Below are 25,138 nucleotides of genomic sequence, written 5' to 3'. Positions count from 1 at the left end.
CACCTCAAATTAACCTCGCCAAATCCATCAATAACCACGCCGCTGCGAGTCAAAGACACAAGAAAAAAAGGGAGAATGCTTTCTGTTTTTTCTTAAACACTTTCTTCCTCGCAAAACGAGCACCCTAACAACTTCACCGTTTTTTTCTCGTGGTATGAAACTGTTCGTTCTTTGAACGTAAATTTCAAATTGTACTCACCCTCAGCAACATCTACGTCTCCATGTGCTGTTGTCCTACCAGCTATTCAAGCTTCAAGCTCATCGTTGTGACTTTCTACGGATAAGATTGAGTGCAGATTCTTCTGGTGCCACCGTCTAAGAGGCACTACTTCTAGTAAGCGACCTGACGTACAAGATCCACACTGCCCATGACTCATCAAACTGCAATAACATGATATGTGTAGAAAACTTGTCTTTTTTTTTTACTTTTAGTCTAACTCAATCTTAATAGCCCATCATCTACGATTAGAATAGTAGACAGTTCACAGTACTATTGAAACAACGAAAAAAACAGAATATATTATTGCACAGTTATGGTTGTGGAAAAAGTCACATTATGTGTTTTTTATTGTTTAAACTCTATAAAAAGAACGAATATCTCAAAACTTTTAAAAGAAGCAAAAGTTTCCTACTACTAATAACTGGATAAAGTTCAGTGAATGAATAACACTAAATATAAGAACAGAAGAAAGGAGAAATAGTTTACACGAAAATAAAATCAAAACAGTATGTTTATCCCTATACCTGAAGGCTTGCATTCTAATTTTTCCAGTTCCTTGTTATTCAGTGTGAGTCTTGGAGGAACTTCGAGTCTTAAATTTTGAAACGGTACTCTCATATAAGTATGCATCTGCAGACTATGTCAGTTCCTCAGTTTGTCTCGTCAAGAGTACTCTCAGATATTCCCGTGAGGTTCGATACTGCAATATGTATTAGTCTATATTTTAACAGTACTGTGACACGCTAACAATGAACACACAACTTATATGTATTATGGTATACAACGGTCGGATAAATAAAGTAACTATGATCATCAGAAGCTGTTCAGGTTTGCGTCAAGTCTAGGTATGGTACTTCAACACATCCCCCTCTTACGTTTCAAACATAGTCGCCTTCCGCACAGTTGACATTTCTTCCTCTTCCTCTCATTCCCTTAACCTGGCTGCTAGAGTAAGCATCGGCGTCTCAGAATGTATCGTAACCAATTTTTCATTATTTTTCTTACGACAGTTTCTCTTAATTTTTACTTATCGCAATGCTTTCAACATTCTTTCATCTTTCGCCTTGATACGCCTGGGCATTGAATCAAACAGAGCTTGGGTGGCGTGTACAGGTACAGCTGCCCCCATGCAGCTTCCACACGATACCACAGTTCATCAAGAGTAGTGACTGGCGTATTGTGACAAGCCAGTTGCTCGGCCACCATTGACCAGACGTTTTCAATTGGTGATAGATCTGGAGGATGTGCTGGCCAGGGCAGCAGTGGAACATTTTCTGTATCCAGAAAAGCCAGTACAGGACCTGCAACAAGCGGCCGTGCATTATCCTGCTGAATTGTAAGGTTTCGCAGGGATCGAATGAAGGGTAGAGCCACGGGTCGTAACACATCTGAAATGTAACGTCCACTGTTCAAAGTGCCGTCAATGCGAACAAGAGGTGACCGAGACGTGTAACCAATGGCACCCCATACCATTATGCCGGATGATACGCCAGTATGGCGATGACGAATACACGCTTCCAATGTGCGTTCACGGCGATGTCGCGAATCACGGATGCAACCATCATAATGCTCTAAACATAAACCGGAATCATACGAAAAGATTACGCTTTGCCATTCGTGCACCCAGGTTTCGTTGTTGAGTACACCATCGCTGGCGCGCCTGTCTGTGATGCAGCGTGAAGGGTAACCGCAGCCATGGTCTCCGAGCTGACAGTGCATGCTGCTGCAAACGTCGTCGAACTGTTAGTGCAGATGGTTGTTGTCTTCCAAACGTCCCCATCTGTTGACTCAGGGATCGAGACGAGGCTGCACGGTCCGTTATAGCCATGCGGATAAAATACCTGTCATCTCGACTGCTAGTGATACGAAGCCGTTGGGATCCACCACGGCGTTCCGTATTACCCTCCTGAACCCACCAATTCCATATTCTGCTAACAGTGATTGGATCTCGACCAGCGCGAGCAACAATGTCGCGATACGATAAACCGCAATCGCTATAGGCTACAATCCGAAACGTGATGGTGCGCATTTCTCCTCCTTACACGAGGCATCACAACAACGTTTCACCAGCCAACGCCGGTCAACTGCTGTTTGTGTATGAAAAATCGGTTGGAAACCTTCCTCATGCCAGCACGTTGTAGGTGTCACCATCGGCGCCAGCCTTGTGTGTGTGCTCTGAAAAGCTAATCATTTGCATATCACAATATCTTCTTCTTATCGGTTAAATTTCGCGTCTGTAGCACGTCATCTTCGTGGTGCAGCAATTTTAATGGCCAGTAGTGTATGTGTCATAGAATGATATTGTTTTGTAGATACATTCTGCCAACGGCCTCCCGCACTGGTAACACTGGTTACCGTCAGATCACCGAACTTGGATGAGTGCCGCCATTGTGGCCGAGCGGTTCTAGGCGCTGCTGCTACGGTCGCACGTTCGAATCCTGCCGCGGGCATCGATTTGTGTGATGTTCTTCGGTTAGCTAGGTTTCAGTAGTTCTAAGTCTAGGGGACTGATGACCTCAGATGTTAAGTCCATAGTGGTTAGAGCCATTTGAACCATTTGAACTTGGATGGGTGACCATGTGGTCTGCCAAGCGCTGTTGGCAAGCGGGTGCACTGAACCCTTGTGAGGCAAACTGAGGAGCTACTTGGTTGAGAAGTAGCGGCTCCGGTCTCGTCAACTGACATACGGCCAGGAAAGCGGTGTGCTGACCACACCCCCCTCCATATCCGCGTCCAGTGACGTCTGTGGTGACACGGCGGCCGGTCGGTACCGTTAGACGTTCCAAGGCCTGTTCGGACGGAGTTTAATTTAGGTACATTCTTTTGCACATGTGGATATTGTCTGCGACCTGTGTTGGGCATTAGTAGCATACAAGTTATTAAGTTAAACTTCATGCATTTGCGGCTGTTTTTGACGCATGTCAGCGTTCATGACGTCATATCTCTTGAACTATGTGTAATATAATGATTTAATGTTTCTGGAACATTCAGTGGTCTACATGAATATTGTTTGCTGGCTGTGTCGTGAATGCAAAAAAATGGTTCAAATGGCTCTGAGCACTATAGGACTTAACATCTGAGGACATCAGTCGCCTAGAACTTAGAACTACTTAAACCTTACTCACCTAAGGACATCACACACATCCATGCCCGAGGCAGGATTCGAACCTGCGACCGTAGCGGTCACGCGGTTCCAGACTGAAGCGCCTAGAACCGCTCGGCCACCCCGACCGTCTCGTGAATGCAGTTAGTGGTAAAGAAGTAATAAATTAAAACATCAAGGCTTGTTAGGCGGTTTGACTGCGTGAGCAACAAAAAAGGTAGTAAGCGACAAACATTTGCCTTTCAGTATTTTGTGGCGGTTCTCAGCGAGAAATAGTTTCGTAAAGGTTTGAAATTATGTGTGAAGTTTACCTCCACCTCCAGCCCTTTGGCAGGTAGGTGGTTCTTTCCCTAGAGCGATTCTTTCCAGACAGTAAGTGATATGTGTACTGAGTTTGGTTGAAACCAGTCCAGATTTAGAACATACATACTTCGATACATATACAGCGTTCTCAGAAAAAGTCTGAAAAACGTATAAGGGTGTTGCACGGGAGACTGTGCTGCGTACGTTGCGCCGTTCTCGAGTTGTTTAGCATTTACGTTAGCCAAACAGGTCGTCGCAAGCGTAAATTCAAGCAGTCTGCCAGAGACAGTGCAGCCAAACTTATTTTTCGTTCGTTTCCCTCAAACCGAACAAGCGTAGCTTTTGTTTACCTAGCTCAAATTTGTCACTTCGAAAAAAAGGCATATTTTGACTGGTAACGAGCACTTGAAGACATGGTAATTCAGGAAGCCGCAGATGTCTGTGCAGAACTGTATTTTAGCGCGTGCAAGTGCTTGAATTTGCTTCTGTGTGGGCTCTAATCTCTGATTTTATCCTCATGGTCTCTTCGCGAGATATACGTGGGAGGGAGCAACATACTGCTTGACTCCTCGGTGAAGGTATGTTCTCGAAACTTTAACAAAAGCCCGTACCGAGCTACTGAGCGTCTCTGCTGCAGAGTCTTCCATTGGAGTTTATCTATCATCCCCGTAACGCTTTCGCGATTACTAAATGATTCTGTAACGAAGCGCGCTGCTCTCCGTTAGATCTTCTCTCTCTCTTCTATCAAGCCTATCTGGTACGGATCCCACACTGCTGAGCAGTATTCAAGCAGTGGGCGAACAACTGCATTTCCTTAGGATTCTTCCAATGAATCTCAGTCTGGCATCTGCTTTACCGACGATCAACTTTATATGATCATTACATTTTAAATCACTCCTAATGCCTACTCCCAGATAATTCACGGAATTAAGTGTTTCCAGTTGCTGACCTGCTATATTGTAGCTAAATGATAAATGATCTTTGTTTCTATGTATTCGCAGCACATTACACTTGTCTACATTGAGATTCGATTGCCATTCCGTGCACCATGCGTCAATTCGCTGCAGGTCCTCCTGCATTTCAGTACAATTTTCCATTGCTACAACCTCTCGATATACCACAGCATCATCCGCAAAAAGCCTCAGTGAACTTCCGATGTTATCCACAAGGTGATTTATGTATATTGTGAATAGCAACGGTCCTACGACACTCCCCTGAGGCACACCTGAACACATCCACTATCCCCACATGTCTATGTATCTGGCCTTCCTGAAAGTTCTCTTTCACCACAGTATCGTTTACCGTTCAGCGTGGTCTTTCATGTTTGCCCACATTTCGAAAACGGAAGTAGAAGAAATCTGACGAACATATCACTTCCAGTACGATTTGTTATGTCATAATCAGGTAGTATCTGCTTAAGCTGTTATAACTATAAATATTTCTACGTTGCTGTATTTACATCCTCACTGGTATTCTTTTTCCCCAGATTACAGTAGAGTTGAAAACTTAAGTGTTTTGCCCTCTTTTCTTTTTACATTAATCTCTGTCCGGCAAGCTACCTAGGGCATTAACGAGTGAAAGGTGTTGACAGTTTCTCGGATGGTGACCACTTCAAATTGTTCGGATGGTGACCACATCCAGTTTTCGTGGTGGAACAAATTTTCATGACAGAGATTTCCCCACTAAAGAGAGAGAGGTGGTGAAGCATAGTTGCAGCTGATCACATTACACTTCCATTTCCTGGCTGATATTCCAAAACTATAGTCAGTGTCTCATTAAGAGAGAACTATCACATTTGACTATGGCCATCTTGGTTCTGGTCGAGAGGAACAGCCCATGTCCTAGACGTCTACAATAAATCACACACTGTTAGCGGCCTTAACGAGTGCGCCTGAGAATAATTTTTGCACCACTAAAATTCCACCGCCACTTGTTATGTTCTATTTGCATACTATAAACCCAAGTATTATCTCCGATTCGTATAATTTTCTCGTCGTTGTCATTCCGCGAGACGTATGTGTGAGGAAGTTGCCATAGTTTCCTGTGGATGAATAGCATGGTGCAAGTCTTTCAAATTGGACCACATTTCGACGACTTGTGTGTCTCTGACCTACCCCAGTTATCCAACCGGGGAAAGGAGACCTATAGATTCAAAAATGGTTCAAATGGTTCTAAGCACTTTGTGACTTAACATCTGAGGTCATCAGGCTCCTAGAACTTTGAACTACTTAAACCTAACTAACCTAAGGACAATACACACACCCATGCCCGAGACAGGATTCGAACCTGCGACCGTAGCGGCACGCGGTTTCAGACTGCAGCGCCACACCAACCGGCACCTACAGATTAACGTGGGATCCAAACCACGTGTGGTTTCTGGTAAATCTCCAAATCATTAAGAGGTGAAAGCTTGGTTAAAGGGAGACTCGAAGGTCCGTAGTCCGACCGGAATTGGAATTCTTGACCTCAGGCATGCGCTTTATCAGGGTCGACGTGGGAGGACGTAATATGTCACCAAACACATGTTTGAACGCATGCTCTCGGAATTTGTGTTAGAAACCTCTTCGGGATACAGAATGCATCTTATGTAGCGTCTACCACTAGAATTTGGTGAGCATTTCCGTCACCCACATTAAGCGAGCCTGTGACGAAATACACCAATGGCCATTGGATCTTTTCTATTTAACCATCCTGGTAAGATTTTCACAATGAGGAGCAATATCCTAGACTCGGTCGAACGAATGTTTTGTACGTCATCTGTTTCGTGGATGAATTAACAGTGAGTCTCAGGCTGGTTCCAGCATTTCTTACAACTAGTTTCGCGTGGTCTTCCGGCTTTAGGTCGTTCCGGACGATTATTTCTAGTTCTTTTACGGTTGTTATTGATCCGCCAGTAAAATCGAGCGCAATAGCAGCCCTCTTGCGGGATGTGGTGAGGTGCACCGCTACCAGATAGAATCCAGCCGGCGGATTAACGACGACGGTCACCCTGTGTGTGTTTTTTTATGCTGTTTCCCACAGCCGATTAGGTGAATACTGGGCTGGTAGCCACGTCCAGTCTCAGTTACACGATTCACGAACATTTCGAAAGCATTCTCACAGTTTCACGTAGGATGATAGTAGATGCACGGAGATGGGGTATCAAATCCCGTCCAAGGTGGGAAGGGGGGGGAGGGGGAGGGAGGAGGTGCAGGAGGTGGTGACAGGAAGGACACTCGGTCATCCTCGACCGTTAACATGACAAAATCCAGGTTAACACCCCGTGGAGATACGGCATTGTCTGCGAAAAGCTTCACCAGACTTCATCACTATACATCCATACACATCAATGACTCAAAAACATTATGACCACATGCTATAGCTTGTCTGTCCATCTCTGCAACAAAATACGTCAATCATTCTGCGTATCAGGAACCTGACACTTTGTTGGCAGGTTTTTGAAGCTATGTGGCATTAGATGTCTACTCACAGATCACGTAATTAGCATAAATAACGGGCCGCTGATGTGCGTACGCGGTGATGGCGCCCGATAGCGACCAGATGGGATCCATAGTATTTGGCAGCCGAGACATCAATGTGAGTTCACTATAATGCTCCTGAAACCACTGTAGCACGGTTATGGCTCCGAGACACGAACAATTATATTGCTGACAGATGACATCGCCATCAGGCATGAAGGGATGCAACTGGTTCGCAGTGGTTCGCAGCTGTCAGCGTCTCTTCGATTAATACCACAGGTCCCATGCAAACGCACGAGAATGTCCCCCAAAGCATGACACTTCTCCCACCAGCCTTCGCCCGTGGCGCGCTGCACTTTTCACACGATCATAGTTCACACGATGGCGCCGGTTGTGGAGATAACCATCGACCTGGTATAGCAACAATGCGATTCACCCGTAGAGCCGACACTTTTCCATTGTTCTACTGCCGAATCCCGATGGTCCTGTGTCCACTGCAATCGTCATTGACGATGTCTTTGGGTAAACATGTGAACAGTTATGGGTGTTCTGCTGCGGAGCTCCATGTTCAACAAAGTGCGATGCACAGCGTCCTCCCAAACACTTGTGCCTGCACCAGCGTTGTGCTCATTCCGCAGAGATGCCACAGATCACTTTACAGAACAGACAAGCCTCCTTACCCCACGTTCTGTGAAGAGCTTGGACATCCAACCCTTAAGTGCCTAGTACTTGTTGCCTGTCCTACTTCTTTCCGTAAATGCTCAAGACAGTAGAACGTGAACATTCGACCAGCTTCGCCGTTTTCGAGATACTTGTTCTCAGGCCTGGCTTTTGTCAACGTCGTTTATCTCAATGGATTTCCCCGTTGACAGCCCATATCTTCACTAGGATGATCCCCCATCCGCGTCTGCTCCGCTTACTTCTGTTACCGCCTCACGTGCCTGCAAAGTCACCAGGCAGTATCCAACGTCGCGGTTGACAGTGGTCATAATGTTTTGGCTGATGAGTGTAACTATGAACAGTAACGGCTCAATAAACATTCCTCTGGAGCACTCCCGGGAATACTTATGCATCTCTCGATATCGTCACGTTCATAATGATGTATTGAGGTCTGCCTACAACGAAGCCGCGAATCCAGATGCAAAGCTGGTCCAGTTCTCGGTAAGCTTCTATTTTACTCACTAAACAACAGTGTGGAACTTTATCGAACCTAGGCCCCGTTGTCTCCAGACTTCTTGGTTTCATTTTCTCCACTCACAACTGACAATACATACACTACACCAGTCTCAATATGCAGTCTGCCGTCGACTTCGATGTCGAGCGCTTCAAAACGCCAAGACTAAAAACATACAACGAATACTCATCAGCACAGAACAGATGCAGGTTGAGTTACATCAAACACGCGTCTAGAAGTAGAAATGAAAGCTAATGCACGGAAGTAAGAAATTTGTTTCCTACAAGAGTAGTCGGAAGACCTTCTGTGTCTCATAATCAGTAGCTAAAGACTGATATCTTTCTTTTGCTTCTTCTTCTTCTTTTGTCTGGCAATCTATTCATAACCAGCCACTTACCCGCATAATATTTTATAGCACTTCGATTACTTGCTTGTTGGTTTCCAGGTTGCAACTTTTGTGGTAATTAACCCTTTCAGGGGAAGTGGTTTCGTTTGAAACCACCTACAATTTTCTCATTTTGTGGGAAAAGGGCAGTGGCTACAATTGGGGGACACCATTCAGCAGCCTAGTCGGTGCTGCCCTCTAGCGGCTGTCACTGGAACCGCTTCAAAATCTGTAAATATTAGCAAGTAGTGAGACGAGTTGGATAGCCATTTTTGTACGCTGTGCACGAACGTCTTTGTTCTCAAATTGTGACTGTATCCTTCTGTACTAGGTAACTTTTATGCATGTACTAAATGTACAATACCGTTCTGTTTACATTAATACTATATTTACTGCAATAATAACCAAAATAATGCTTTTATTTCTGTGAATGTTGTGGTGGTTCCATTTGAAACCACTGCTCCTGTAACGGCATCATTAGTAGGCGTGACGAATTTTTTTTCCCTAGTTTCACGTGATGTATTCTCACAGACTAAAGGATGAGGAAATTCTGGAGCGCCTTTTTGCAGATATTCCTTCAGATCCAGACAAACAGATTGACACTAGCAGCGACAGTGAAAGTAATGTGCTAGCTGAAGATAGTGATCTGGCATTGCCTGCATCAAATGGAAAGACAAATGTGTAGTCACGTTGCTGCCTACAGTTGATTCGCCTGTGTATGTTGAAGAAGTCAGCCATAAAGAAAAGGATGGAAAAATTACAAAGGTACCTTGCCCACAATTAGTGAAATCATATAATGCAAATATGGGATGTGTCGGTAAGGCAGATATGATAAACAGTTTTTATGCAATAGACAGGAAATGACGAAGGTGGTGGCTAAGATTATTTTGGTATATAGTTGATATTTCTATTGGAAATGAATTTATTCTGCTTAGATTATACAATCCAACAGCGAAGCAGGTGCTAAAGGATTTTCGAAGACGTGTTGCCACAGGCCTGATAGGCAGTAATGTCTTCAACGATAGTCCTGGCCATTCCAGTCCACCGTCAGAACCATCTGCCAAAAAATTCAAAACTGTTGCTCCCCATGAGAAACGTATATCAGAAGCAAAACATCTGCCAAAACATGGAACCTCAAGGCGCTGTGTGCACTACAGCACAAAGAAAGAACCCCACAGAAGCAGATTGACATGTAGTCACTGCAAGGTAGCCTTATGCTTATCTGCAGAAAGGAATTGCTTTTTACTGTATCTTCAAAAGTGATGACATTTAGTAGGCAGTGGCTCCATTTGAAACCACCCTGTATGTGTTCAGTTTATGTATATTTCATTTAATTTTTACATTTTTCTGTCTCACTGTATGAAAATTAATACAATAAAAACAAGGAAAAATTAAAAATTATTTTTTTATTTTGCCGCTGAAAGGGTTAAGAGTATAAATGAGGTAGATGAAAACATGTGACTCTATTGTTATGTAACGAGCTATCACGAACAGGGATGAAATTAAAAGTTGAAGTGGCGCCCCATAACCCATTACTTTCAAAACAAATGTGTGGATTATTTTTTGTCATCGTCAACAGTGTCATTGTTGATTGTCTACAAGAAAACGGTAGAGAGCTTCGTAACGAACCCAGGCTTTCTAGCAGAATCTTGTGATAAGGGCTATGTATTGTTGTCTTCCATAAATTTTCTGCAAGCATTTCCTCGATCTGCGGAACTGAAGTTGAAGGTTTGAACGACTTTACGGTTTCTAGCACTGAGTGAACTGTCACATGAGAGGAAAAACAGTTGTCGGTGCTGCACAGATCAGGCTCCGTCTGAGTCAGGGTGTGAGCTGGTAAACGCGGCCAAAAGTCGGGCTATGCAGGGTGACACTGAAGTTAATTAGGCATCGCCATTTGCCTGACAGTCCAAATCTGGGCTCACCGCCAAGTAAGTTGCTCTATGAGGCAAAATAAAAGAAGCCAACTTTAGAATGCCTGTAATATCGCCGCAGGCAGCTCTGGCAATGCTTCTGATGATTAGCGAATTCATTTTCGTATATTTCTTTCGTCTTATTCTTTGGCTTCAGTTTGATCAGAGTTCACAATAAGACTTGGTCATCTTTATAATCTCAGTCAAACTCTGAAGTATCATTACAGTTGGGGTAGATAGAATGCGGAATTTTAATTTTTCTTCATCCTCTTAGAAACATATAAGCACGAGTCTAAGAAGGCAGGCAACACCTTCGGCATCCCTTAGAGTCCCCATGCCTGGATGCAGACGCTAGAGCAGTGGCGGAACGCCATTCAGTTGAATGAAAGTCGAAGTCTCTGTATAGCTACGTTTTTAAAATGCTAAATAAAGGTGTGTGGATGGCACCGCAGATGTATCTGAACGGAGGGACCTTAGAGGAAGCATTCGCTATTTTACTCATGCACGTGCCATTGTTGCATCGCGCCTCCTTACCCCCGCCAACCCCCCTCTTGATCACACCAAAGGAAGACCTGAAAAGGGTGGGCTCAAAAAGGAAAACACTTTTTGTTGCTTTGGATCACGTTCAGTTTTAATCAAGTGGTTTTCAGCGGTCCCTAGTGGTTCCAGCCTGCATAGGTAACTCTGCTCGAACAGGCCTTGGGAGACCCATTGGTAAAAAATGGAAATGAGCGTATGGCATCGTAGGCCAGGAGACCCCTATTCGGGGAAGTTCGGCCGCCAAGTGCAAGTCTTATTTCATTCGACGCCACATTGGGCGACTTGCGCGCTGGTGATGAGGATGAAATGATGATGAGGACAACACTACACCCAGTCTCCGAGCGGGGAAAAATATCGAACCCGGGTCCACTTGCATGGGAGGCGAGCACGTTACCACCCAGCTAAGCAGCGGCTTATTGTCGTCGTCAACTGACAGGCGTCACTGGGTGTGGATACGGAGGGCCATGTGATCAGCACACCGCTCTCCCTGCCGTTGACTTTGGTGGTCTGGTGGAAACCAGTGTGACCACTGCGACAAGTCCGTTGACTCCACCCTGTATATCAGAGCAATAATTGTGGTCTCGTTGCATCTCCAAACGGGTCAGATTACTTTCAATTGATTTGCAGCTCTACAATTCCTTAGAGAAAGGTCCAATCGTCTGACGGGTGTCAGCAATTTCAGAAGTTGTCGAGAACGTCGCACTGTTGCACATCATACTGCAAACTGTCGCTTTCGACCGCAAAATGTGTGAAAATGAACACCCCAAGGAAGTGGATGGTTTCATTGGTGCCTGAGGCTTTTACTTGTCTCTTCTGAGCGCCGGTGAGTCTGAAAGTTTCTCCTCGGTCACTCATAAGCAAACCGCGTGATTTAAACGCTGAGAGTCGCAGTTTTGACTTCCTCTGCAGATTCGTCAAAAGAAATGGTTAACATGTGGGTAAGGGAGGTTCAAAAATGGTTCAAATGGCTCTAAGCATTATGGGACTTAACATCTGAGGTCATCAGTCCCCTAGAACTTCGAACTACTTAAACCTAACTAACTTAAGGACATCACAAATATCCATGCCTGAGGCAGGATTCGAGCCTCAGATCGTAGCAGCAGCGGGTAAGGGAGGTGTGACGATCTTCCTCTTCATGTGCGACTTGCACGGTAGCATTCCACAGAACTGTGGTGCAATTTGGTGTCGATGTCACATCACTAACCTACCTTACACCTCACAAGAACTTCTGTGCTCTGGCCGTTTTTCGCATGTGTCGACGTCTTGCTGTTTGAAGCAACGCCGAACCTGAGGGTGATGGCTCATGACGCCACGCTCTTCCACCATTACAGAGGAAGGTTGTAGGCACCTTTGAGTCAAATTTCAAAATTCTGTGTCGCAATGGAAGACAATTACGGGGTTTCAAAAAGTGGCCCTTTAATGTATTGCACAATGTATGATTATGTACCTAAAGTTTCATCTGCTAATGCTGGAGACATCATCAGAGACTATAAACTCTCAGACAGATATTTTGAAATCAAACAAGTTCAGCAAACCTAAATGTTTAAATTTATCCTCGAAACAATTGGGTCGTGACGTCAACAGAAAGCTGCCTAAGATCATGGAGTCATAAGAACGTTTATTACAGAGCCTTGTACTGGACACGAATTGGTGCTGTTTACTTTACTCTGATCACATGTTTAATAGCTTATTCTACGTAACAGGGATCCGGTAGTTCGTTGGTTGGTTTGTGGAGGTATGTGGCACCCGATGCCTAGACACAGGTAATGTAAGTAGTGTAAATAACGGGCCGCTGATCTGCGTACGAGGCGATGGCATGGGTCGCATAGTATTTCCATCAGGCAAATTTGGTCGCCGAGACGACGATGTGACTACACTATAATGCCCATCAAACCACTGTATCACGGTTCTGTCTCCGAGGTGTTGACAATTATACTACTGAAAGTTCACATCGCCGTCGGGGAAGACATCAGTGACATCAATGATATGCCCTCTAGTATTACATCTATCTACATCTACATCCATACTCCGCAGGCCACCTGACGGTGTGTGGCGGAGGGTACCCTGAGTACCTCTATCGGTTCTCCCTTCTATTCCAGTCTCGTATTGTACGTGGAAAGAAGGATTGTCGGTATGCTTCTGTGTGGGCTCTAATCTCTCTGATTTTATCCTCATGGTCTCTTCGCGAGATATACGTAGGAGGGAGCAATATACTGCTTGACTCTTCGGTGAAGGTATGTTCTCGAAACTTTAACAAAAGCCCGTACCGAGCTACTGAGCGTCTCTCCTGCAGAGTCTTCCACTGGAGTTTATCTATCATCTTCGTAACGCTTTCGCAATTACTAAATGATCCTGTAACGAAGCGCGCTGCTCTCCGTTGGATCTTCTCTATCTCTTCTATCAACCCTACCTGGTGCGGATCCCACACTGCTGAGCAGTATTCAAGCATTGGGCGAACAAGCGTACTGTAACCTACTTCCTTTGTTGTCGGATTGCATTTCCTTAGGATTCTTCCAATGAATCTCAGTCTGGCATCTGCTTTACCGACGATCAACTTTATATGATCAATCCATTTTAAATCACTCCTAATGAGTACTCCCAGATAATTTATGGAATTAACTGCTTCCAGTTGCTGACCTGCTATTTTGTAGCTAAATGATAAGGGACCTATCTTTCTATGTATTCGCATCACATTACACTTGTCTATATTTAGATTCAATTGCCATTCCGTGCACCATGCGTCAATTCGCTGCAGATCCTCCTGCATTTCAGTACAATTTTCCATTGTTGCGACCTCTCGATACACCACAGCACCATCTGCAAAAAGCCTCAGTGAACTTCCGATGTCATCCACCAGGTCATTTATGTATATTGTGAATAGCAACGGTCCTATTACACTCCCCTGCGGCACACCTGAAATCACTCTTACTTCGGAAGACTTCTCTCCATTGAGAATGACATGCTGCGTTCTGTTATCTAGGAACTCCTCAATCCAATCACACAATTGATCTGATAGTCCGTATGCTCTTACTTTGTTCATTAAACGACTGTGTGGAACTGTGTCAAACGCCTTGCGGAAGTCAAGAAATACGGCATCTACCTGTGAACCCGTGTCTAAGGCCCTCTGAGTCTCGTGGACGAATAGCGCGAGCTGGGTTTCACACGACCGTCTTTTTCGAAACCCATGCTGATTCCTACAGAGTAGATTTCTAGTCTCCAGAAAAGACATTATACTCGAACATAATACGTGTTCCAAAATTCTACAACTGATCGACGTTAGAGATATAGGTCTATAGTTCTGCACATCTGTTCGACGTCCCTTCTTGAGAACGGGGATGACCTGTGCCCTTTTCCAATCCTTTGGAACGCTTCGCTCTTCTAGAGACCTAAGGTACACCGCTGCAAGAAGGGGGGCAAGTTCCTTCGCGTACTCTGTGTAAAATCGAACTGGTATTCCATCAGGACCAGCGGCCTTTCCTCTTTTGAGCGATTTTAATTGTTTCTCTATCCCTCTGTCGTCTACTTTGATATCTACCATTTTGTCAACTGTGCGACAATCTAGAGAAGGAAGCACAGTGCACTCTTCCTCCGTGAAACAGCTTTGGAAGAAGACATTTAGTAATTCGGCCTTTAGTCTGTCATCCTCTGTTTCAGTACCATTTTGGTCACAGAGTGTCTGGACATGTTGTTTTGATCCACCTACCGCTTTGACATAGGACCAAAATTTCTTAGGATTTTCTGCCAAGTCAGTACATAGAACTTTACTTTCGAATTCATTTAAAGCCTCTCGCATAGCCCTCCTCACACTGCATTTCGCTTCGCGTAATTTTTGTTTGTCTGCAAGGCTTTGGCTATGTTTATGTTTGCTGTGAAGTTCCCTTTGCTTCCGCAGCAGTTTTCTAACTCGGTTGTTGTACCACGGTGGCTCTTTCCCATCTCTTACGATCTTGCTTGGCAAATACTCATCTAACGCATATTGTACTATGGTTTTGAACTTGGTCCACTGATCGTCAACACTGTCTGTACTTGAGACAAAACTTTTGTGTTGAGCCACCAAGTACTCTGAAATCTGCTTTTTGTCACTTTTGCTAAACAGAAAAATCTTCCTACCTTTTTTAATATTTCTATTTACGGCTGAAATCATCGATGCAGTAACCGCTTTATGATCGCTGATTCCTTGTTCTGCATTAACTGATTCAAATAGTTCGGGTCTGTTTGTCACCAGAAGGTCTAATATGTTATCGCCACGAGTCGGTTTTCTGTTTAACTGGTCAAGGTAGTTTTCAGATAAAGCACTTAAAAATATTTCACTGGATTCTTTGTCCCTGGCACCCGTTATGAACGTTTGAGTCTCCCAGTCTATATCCGGCAAATTAAAATCTCCACCCAGAACTATAACATGGTGGGGAAATCTACTCGAAATATTTTCCAAATTATTCTTCAGCTGCTGAGCCACAACAGCTGCTGAGCCCGAGGGCCTATAGAGACATCCAATTACCATGTCTGAGCCTTCTTTAACCGTGACCTTCACCCAAATCATTTCACAATTCGAATCTCCGTCAATTTCCTTTCTATACTATTGCACTTCTTATCGCTACAAACACGCCTCCCCCTTCACTGTCCAGCCTATCTCTGCGGTATACATTCCAATCCGAGTTTAGGATTTCATTACTGTTTACGTCTGGTTTCAGCCAGTAACTCTAAAATATTTCTGTTCACTGATGACACTAGCTTGGTAGTAAAGGATGTTGTATGCAACTTTGGCTCGGTTTCAAATAGTGCAGTACATGACCTCAGTTCATGGCTTGTAGGAAATCAGTAAGACTCAGTTTGTTCAGTTTCTAACACACATCTCTGCCTCGTGATGACTGGGTGTTGTGTGATGTCCTTAGGTTAGTTAGGTTTAAGTAGTTCTAAGTTCTAGGGGACTGATGACCATAGATGTTTAGTCCCATAGTGCTCAGAGCCATTTCTAACACACAATTCAACAAATCCTGACGTTTTGATTTCACATAATGGGCATATGATTACTGAAACTGAACAGTTCAAATTTCTAGGTGTTCAGATAAATAGTAAGCTATCGAAGAAAGCCCACGTTCAGGATTTTGTTCAAAGACTTAATACTGCCATTTTTACTATTCGAACGGTATCAGAAGTGAGTGATCGTTCGACACGAAAATTAGTCTACTTCGCTTATTTTCATTCGCTACTGTCGTATGGTATTATATTTTGGGGTAACTCTTCTCAATCTAAAAGGGTATTATTGGCTCAGAAACGGGCGGTTCGGGCAATAAGTGGTGTCAGTTTACGAACCTCTTGTCGACCTCTGTTCACGAGTCTGGGTATTTTCACATTGGCCTCTCAATACGTATATTCCTTATTGTCGTTTCTTGTTATCAATATTAGTTTATTCCCAAGAATAAGCAGCTTTCACTCTGTTAACACTCAGCAGAAATCAAACCTGCATTTGGATCGGACTTCCTTAACTCTTGTGCAAAAAGGTGTGCAGTATATTGCTGCACCTATTATCAATCATCTGCCACTCGAATTCAAAAATCTTAGCAGTAATCCACGCGCCTTCAAATCGAAACTGAAGAGTTTGCTCATGGGTCACTCCTTCTTTTCGGTCGAGGAGTTCCTTGAAAAATTAAGCTGATTTTTATTGTATTGCTGATAGCGTTTACTTACACTTTAGCCGGCCGCGGTGGTCTCGCGGTTCTAGGCGCGCAGTCCGGAACCGTGCGGCTGGTTCGGTCGCAGGTTCGAATCCTGCCTCGGGCATGGATATGTGTGATGTCCTTAGGTTAGTTAGGTTTAAGTAGTTCTAAGTTCTAGGGGACTGATGACCACAGCAGTTGAGTCCCATAGTGCTCAGAGCCATTTGAACCATTTTTGAACTTACACTTATGGACTAACTTTTTTCGGGTTCATGAACATTTAACTGTTATAACTTTTATGTTGTAATTTCATGTACTGACACGTTCCATGTCCTTGGGGATTTGCTCCTCAATTTGGTCCTACGGAACTTGCCGAGTAAATAAAAAAATAAAAAATAAAATAAAGCATGAATGAATGCAGATGGCTCGCAGCTGTCAGCGTGTCTTCGATGACTACACAGGTGCCACGCAAGCGCTCCCAACAAGCCTACGTCCACGGCGCGTTGCACGTTTTGAGACGCCGTTCGTCTCGATGACGGCGTTTGTGGAGATAATCAGCGACTTGCTGTGGCAAAAATGTGATTTACCCGAAGAGCCGATGCGTCTCCATTGATCGACGGTTGAGTACCGATGGTTCCGTGCTCACCGCAATCGTCATTAACCATGTCGTTCGGTCAAACTGTGAGGACGTACCTGTGGTCTCCTGCGGAGCTCCATGTTCAACTATGTGCGATGAACAGTGTGCTCCTAAACACTTGTGCGAGCAGTAGAAATGTGCTCTTTCGACAGAGGTGCCACAGATCACCATCTATCTTACTTTATCGAGCAGTTAAGCCACCGACCCCCACGTTCTATGAAGAGTCACGGTCGTCCAACCATGTAGTGCCATTCTTTCCGTACGACGGTAGCACGTGAACATTTGACTAGTTTCGCCAGTTTCGAGATATTCGTTCACAGACTCTGCGTAATAATAATCTGCCCTTTGTCAAAGTCGCTTTTGTCAACGGGTTTCCCCATTTGCAGCCCATATCTTGCTAGGGTTATACCCCGTTCACGTCTGCTCCGCTTACATACTTTTGTTGCCGCCTCATGTGCCCACAACCCCACCATGCTTCCAACGTCGCGGAGACCAGTGGTCATAATGTTTTCCCTTATCAGTGTATGTAGCACTAAGTCCCACAAATTTTCTACTTTCAGTCTTTCTCCTTTCCTACTGCAGTTGTTTTTATCAAGATCCATTCATTCCTATGATACACAAAGCACCCACAGAAATTCCAAAGCATAAAACCAACCTCAACTCAACTCAAAAGAAGAAGCACTAAAATTAGGTGGCCGAGCGGTTCTAGGCGCTTCAGTCCGGAACCACGCTGCTGCTACGGTCGCAGGTTCGAATCCTGCTCCGGACATCGATGTGTGTGATGTCCTTAGGTTAGTTAGGTTTAAGTAGTTCTAAGTCTAGGGGACTGACGACCTCAGGTGCTTAGAGCCATTTGAACCATATGAACTCAAATGAGAGAAGTTGTAGGCCTTCGTGCTAAATAAAGAAAAAGCTTGCCATAGCTGGTGTAGCTAGTAAGTAGAGCCGACATCCACGGTAAACTTAGCACTGGCTGAACGAGAGGCAATCAAAGTCGTCATTATCTCCTCAAATAAGTTAAGTTACATATTCAGTCTTTAGGACCTATATTCAGTCTTTAGGACCCAATCAGTCAACGAGACAAGGCAAAACAAAGTGGAGCAAATCCGTCTGCATTTTATCGACGGACTGTGCGACTTTGTTTTGGCTCCTTTACGGTGCGCTATGTTACTGGCGCGCCGAGCACTTTGGTGGGTACCAGGACTGCAGGCATGTACCTGTAAACGGAATAAATATTGCTTAACTGACTATTTTTGCGATGGGATAATTAGATCCTTGTAAGCTGCAGTCCACATAGAGAGGTCAGTTCACGCACAAAATCATGCACTGGTAACACTTTCGGAATTATGATAGCTGTAGAGGCGACACGGCTCAGGGGATTTCCAATTACTTGTTGACCCCCTGCCGCCTCGACTTGCTGCACTGCGCCGGGACTGTAAAGTTATTCTGGCCATATGAGGAATCTTGCATCGACTGTGTTGTCGCAATCCAAATTGGACTTTTGTTTGGTACCGACAAACGTAGATAACCGCTGCAAAGAAAAATGAGAGCTGTAGCGGGAAAAAGTTTAACGACTCGGTAGATCATCAAGTGTCAAGAGAGGCGACGCGACGGAAGCGACGTGTGTGACGGCGTCCATAGTCTCATACTATTGTTGAGTCACCCTAAGTTGATACCCAACTAGAGATGGGTCGCTCGCGAAGTAACGGGTCGAAAGAAACGGTTCATCAAGATGAACGGAACGAGTGAGAAACGAATCCTAAGGCACGGTCTTTCATAGTTCACTTCGGTCCCGGGAACGGGAAACGGTCAGTCTCGTTCCTGCAACGGCACGTCGGCCGGTCTCGTTCCAGCCTCGATCCCGTTCGCGTCTGTTTCGGTCTCCCTCGGGCGGACTCGTTCTTCTTCTTGTGGCCTCTCGTCGCAATTCCACTGCCGACTATTCATACTTAGTTCAGTATCGAGTTGTTGATCGTGTCGTTTGCTGCGTACGTCCATTCTAGATCTGTTTCAAACCTTTTTTGAACTCTGAACTTCTGGTTCTTTTCGTATCCTATTCAGCGTCCACGACCGGCAATTAAAATGTATTTTACAATTACGTAAATTACATAAAATTACGTGATATGTAATACATACATTTTTTCACGTAACAAAACAGCATATCAACTTACTTCACTATTTCGATAAACAAGAGAAGAAATGAAACTTCCGGGCAGATTAAAACTGTGTGCCCGACCGAGACTCGAACTCGGGACCTTTGCCTTTAGCGAGCAAGTGCTCTACCATCTGAGCTACCGAAGCACTTTTCGGTCGGGCACACAGTATTAATCTGCCAGAAAGTTTCTTATCAGCGCACACTCCGCTGCAGAGTGAAAATCTCATTCTGGAAACCTCCCCCAGGCTGTGGCTAAGCCATGTCTCCGCAGTATCCTTTCTTTCAGGAGTGCTAGTTCTGCAAGGTTCGCAGGAGAGCTTCTGTAAAGTTTGGAAGGTAGGAGACGAGATACTGGCAGAAGTAAAGCTGTGAGGGCCGGACGTGAGCCGCAGCACCTCAGACGCGAAATGCAACACCTGGAAAGTGACCTGAGGGGCAATGGGTACTCTACAAGCTATATTAGAAGTATAACACAGTCAAACACCCGGCGAAATGACGAATCAGGAAAAGAAATGTCGGGTACAGTCTTTCTACCATACGTTCCCAGAGTGACGGACAGAATCGGTCGTATATAGCGCAGACAAGGCATAAAGACGATTTTCAAACCGACGAAGAAGATCAAAGAGTGTCTTAGATCGGCAAAGGAGAAAAGAGACCCACTTGCAATGTCCAGAATATACCACATACCATGTACATGCGAAAAAGTTTATGTCGGAATGACTGGACGATCAATCAACATCAGGATCAAAGAACATAAGCGACTTTGCAGGTTGGGGCAGGCGGAGAAACCGGCCGTGGCAGGGCACGCGCTGTGTGAGACCGACCACGTAATAAAATTCGCCGACACGGAAGTTCTGGCAGTAGAGAAGCACTGTCACACCCACTTGTTCAGAGAAGCTATTGAAATACAAAAACACGGGAATAGCCTCAGCAAGAAAGAAGAAGGCCTTAAGATCAACGGTTCCTAGCTTCCCGTGCAGCATCGAACGACCGTCGGAGGTAGCAAGAGGAAAACTGTACCGGAAATGACCGCCGAGAAGCCCTCGGACGGCGCGCCAGGTACACATAGTCTGCGGCCGCGAGCTCGGCTCCAGTTCACCATCAGCAATGGAGGATGAAGCTTTGACAATGCGAGCCACTCGTGCTGGCGAAACGTCAGTAAAATCATCAGACGAACGTCGTGTGAAAAACTCCAGACAGAAGCCAATAAGCAGTTTGTCAGTCTCATTATACTCGTAGTTCTCCATTTGGCCGGCTGGTGGAAGCGCGCAGTATGCAGATTTGTGGAGCATTCGGATGTGAAAGCGGCCCAGTGTTGCACTGCTTGAGAACGTCAGGGCAGAGATAATTGTATAGCTGCCGTCAAGGTCCCGGTCAACTACGTTTGACCACCACAAAGGAGGATCGCCCTGTTGCGCACCAAATAGAGTTGTGCCGTATTGCGCTCTGCCAAAACTACGGTACGGTAGTTTCGCTACACTACATAAATGACGTAGTAAATGGTAGGGTTACCGGTAGTATTGGAAGGGAAAGAGACATAAATGAATGTGTAAGAGACAAACAGGAAACAGAAGAATTCTTGTTGTTTTTTTGTTTGACTGTTTGTTTGTTTTGCACATAATTAGAATCGCACATCATTCAGTGATAGGCCATTGTGTATTTTACATCCTTATAGAATATAAATTGCATTTTATAAGAGATAAAAACTAATTGAGCGCTTAACTTCTGCGCTTTTATTTAACAAAAACAATCACTTTAGATGCAATTACAGTTTACACAACAAATATAAACATAATTATTGTTGTTATTTCGTATTCGATAAAACGTTCTTCATCATGATCAAACGCAAGAGCTTCCTGTTATTATTGATAAATGATAAAGTTGTTCTCGAATAACAGAAACATGTTTTATATAATTCGACGAAGTATTGAACCTATGTTTGATATACTGTGTTTCGCAAGGCTTTTTTTATTTTATCTTTTCATTGAGAAAATTACGTTTTCTAGCGCAGTATGATGAATCTGTATTGTTTCCTTTATTTTTACTACGATAATCCTCTGTTTCGCGTTACAAATTAACATTTTTAAAAATATAACCTGAATTAAACATCGACAATTACAATTTTCCTACAAATACCGTTTATTTTTAAGAAACAGACAGGAGCATAACTACGCAGAACAAACATATTCCATAGGTTATGCAGCCCATTACAAATTATCACTCAGTTCGACACTTCCAGTTTTTGGGGGAATTTAGTACGACACTTACCGCATATGTAAAGAAAGAGATAGTTATGAGGTAACGCTCTATAGGCATGCAACACATCTAACGTACAGGTAACGCGAGTACGACCTTAGCTGACCATCTGAAAATAAATAATAAACTGTCTACAACTTTCTGTGTGACCCTGCACCGTTGGTGGTCGAATCTAGCAGCACCCAGTCTCGGGAATCATCGCCCCACGCGTAGGTTGCCGTTAACGCCACAACACAAACGGCTGAGCATGGAGTGGTGACATGACCCAGAAGCATGGACTGCTACTGAACGTCGTCACACTTCATTCTCTGTTGTCACTGAACCCTGGGTGACCATCATCGGCATGTTTGACGATGATCTGGGGACAGGCCCACTCTTCTGTCGTTTTGGAGGGTCACAGCCGTGTTACACCTGTGAGTGACTGAGTATACAGCTCGCAGCTGGTGCTGACTGAAGTAACTTTGAGGGCACACGGGTACATCACGGACATCCTGCGTCCTCACGTGTTACCTCTTATGTTGACAGTATCGTGGTGCCATTTTCCAACAGAACAATGCTCGTCAACGCTGGTATGTGTCTATGAACTATATGCGTGATGTTGGGACACTCCTGTGTCGTCTGTAGAATATATACGCTGTTTTAGCAAGAGCGTGCAAAAATCTAACAGGACATAGAGTATGCTCCGCTGAACAATTTGAGGCAGGCAACCTGGATTCGGAGAAGCGAGCTGAAGGGGAAAATAGGAATAAAATCACATTACTGTGGCCTTTATCATTAACATTAGTTGCACTTAACTGCAAATACTATTACTGACACAGTGAAGTATCATATGTAGTGTATCTTACAAAATGTACTGAAACTGAGGACCACCAACCCCAATGCAAGTAGACATCGGCAAACAGGATTCTTGCCCACCCTAACAAATAACCCTGGTGTGTTTCGAATAACTTCACAGGCAGCTACAATTCTGACGACTAATTCCATCTCCATATCCACCGGGAGCTCATACGCAAGTGACTTTAGATATCCTCATAGGAAATAATCGAGGAGATTCAGGTCAGGTGACATCGCAGGCCGTGGAATAGTATCTCCCCTTCAAATCGAGCGACCAGGAACTATACCACTGAGATGGTCACGGACATCCACACTGAAGTGAGGCGTTGCACCCTCATACTGAATAGGTCTCTCGTTGATTCATAGCACGTTCTGTCAAGGGACAATATTAATACGATACTACAGAGTCACCTTATGGACAAGTGAGGTTTTGTTAAAAACTGCTTCATGATTTCGTAGTAATCAGGCCAGTCCTCCTTGTTTCCTTGCAGGAAATCAAGAATGTACACTTAAGTAAACAGCACAATGCGTGTAAACTTGTACACATGTTACCTGTAAATAAGCTGGAAAACAGCAATGCTAGACAAAGCGGTAGACAAGTTTAGATCCATATCTCCTTAAGCTGGCTTCTCCTACCACAGGTTTCCTGCTTCAAATTGTTCAGTGGAGCATTTTCTATATCCTATTACGTCTTTGCACGCTCTCACGGAAACACACTGTATGTCATATTGCTACCAATATCCAGGATATCCACGACAAGTTAACAAGTTACAATAGTTATAGGCCAGCTTGCCACAGTGACTCTGTTCATTCCCTCTCATTTCGTTTCTTACTCCATTTCTGTGCGTTTCATGTTTTTGGTTCAGCAGTGTATTACATACTCACGCCACAGCATTCTTGACAGAAACTTTTGCATTGCGTTGCTTCCAGAACTGCCTAAAATTTTTTTGTTGATATGCTTTCGCATCAAGCGACAAAGACCGCTACTCAAAACAGGTACACAACCAAAACACTCCCGAAGACTGGCAGTTATTCGGTTCAATTGCCGTTAATGATACTCTGCCTCACTTAGTGCTGCTTTCTGCGGGTCAGTTTTACCTTCCTTTCGCTCATTTTGAGATCACCCTCAATGCGCCTTTACAATAATTGTCGACATATTTCTAAGTTGATAAATTCTTCTCGGGTTGACAGCCGAGTCAATGCGTTGTTCTCCAGCAACGTTTCAGCAAGTTTCTTACTTGCCATCTTCGCCTGAAGACTCGGCTGTCAACCCGAGAAGAATTTATCTTCAAGATTCGCCGAGAAAGCCTGCATTCTCATATATTTCTAAGTTATTTCTTAAAATTTCCACGCGTGATTTAACTCTCAACCTATTCAGATATGCCAATGTGTCTAGTCACTCTGCCCAAATGTCGCATTATTACACTACTAGCCATTAAAATTTCTACACCAAGAAGAAATGCACATGATATACAGGTATTCATTGGACCAATATATTATACTAGAACTGACATGTGATTACATTTTCACGCAATTTGGGTGCATACATCCTGAGAAATCAGTACCCAGAACAACCACCTCTGGCCGTAATAACGGCCTTGATACGCCTGGGCATTGAGTCAAACAGAGCTTGGATGGCGTGTACAGGTACCGACGTTTTCAGCTGGTGAGAGATCTGGAGAATGTGATGGCCAGGGCAGCAGTCGAACATTTTCTGTATCAGGATGGCCCGTACAGAACCTGCAACATGCGGTCGTGCATTATCCTGCTGAAATGTAGGGTTTCGAAGGGATAGAATGAAGGTTAGAGCTACGGGTCGTAACACATCTGAAATGTAACGTCCACTGTTCAAGGTGCCGTCTATGCGAAGAAGAGGTGACCGAGATGTGTAACCATTTGCACCCCTTACCATCACGCCGTGTGATACGCCAGTGTGGCTATGAAGAATACACGCTTCCAATGTGCTTTCACAGCGATGTCGACAAACACTGACGCGACCATCATGATGCTGTATACAGAACCTGGATTCATCCGAAAAAATGACGTTTTCCCATTCGTGCACTCAGGTTCATCGTTGAGTACACCATCGCTGGCGCTCCTGTCTGTGATGCAGCGTCAAGGCTAACCGCAGCCATGGTCTCCGAGCTGATAGTTCATGCTGCTGCAAACGTCGTCGAACTGTTCGTGCAAACGGTTGTTGTCTTGCAAACGTCCCCATCTGTTGACTCAGGGATCGAGACGTGGCTGCACGGTCCGTTATAGCCATGCGGATAAAATACCTGTTATCTCGACTGCTAGTGATACGAAGCTGTTGGGATCCACCACGGCGTTCCGTATTACCTTCCTGAACCCACCAATTCCATATTCTGCTAACAGTCATTGGATGTCGACCAGCGCGGTCAACAATGTCGCGATACGATAAACCGCAATCGCTATAGGCTACAATCCGACTTTTATCAGAGTCGGAAACGTGATGGTACGCATTTCTCCTCCTTACACGAGG

The 25,138-nt window shown here is 44.5% G+C and overlaps 1 protein-coding gene across 1 annotated transcript in view; it reads left to right on the top strand.

The window, feature by feature from the left end:
* Nucleotides 1-25,138, top strand: part of LOC126279058 (acylphosphatase-2) — a 132,745-nt gene that overhangs the window by 61,200 nt on the left and 46,407 nt on the right. The window lies entirely within an intron of this gene.

This window comes from Schistocerca gregaria, chromosome 6 (assembly GCF_023897955.1).
Source record: "Schistocerca gregaria isolate iqSchGreg1 chromosome 6, iqSchGreg1.2, whole genome shotgun sequence".
NCBI lineage: Eukaryota > Metazoa > Arthropoda > Insecta > Orthoptera > Acrididae > Schistocerca > Schistocerca gregaria.
The sequence above is the reverse complement of the archived record's forward strand: the minus strand, read 5'-3'. Positions and strand labels throughout refer to the sequence as shown.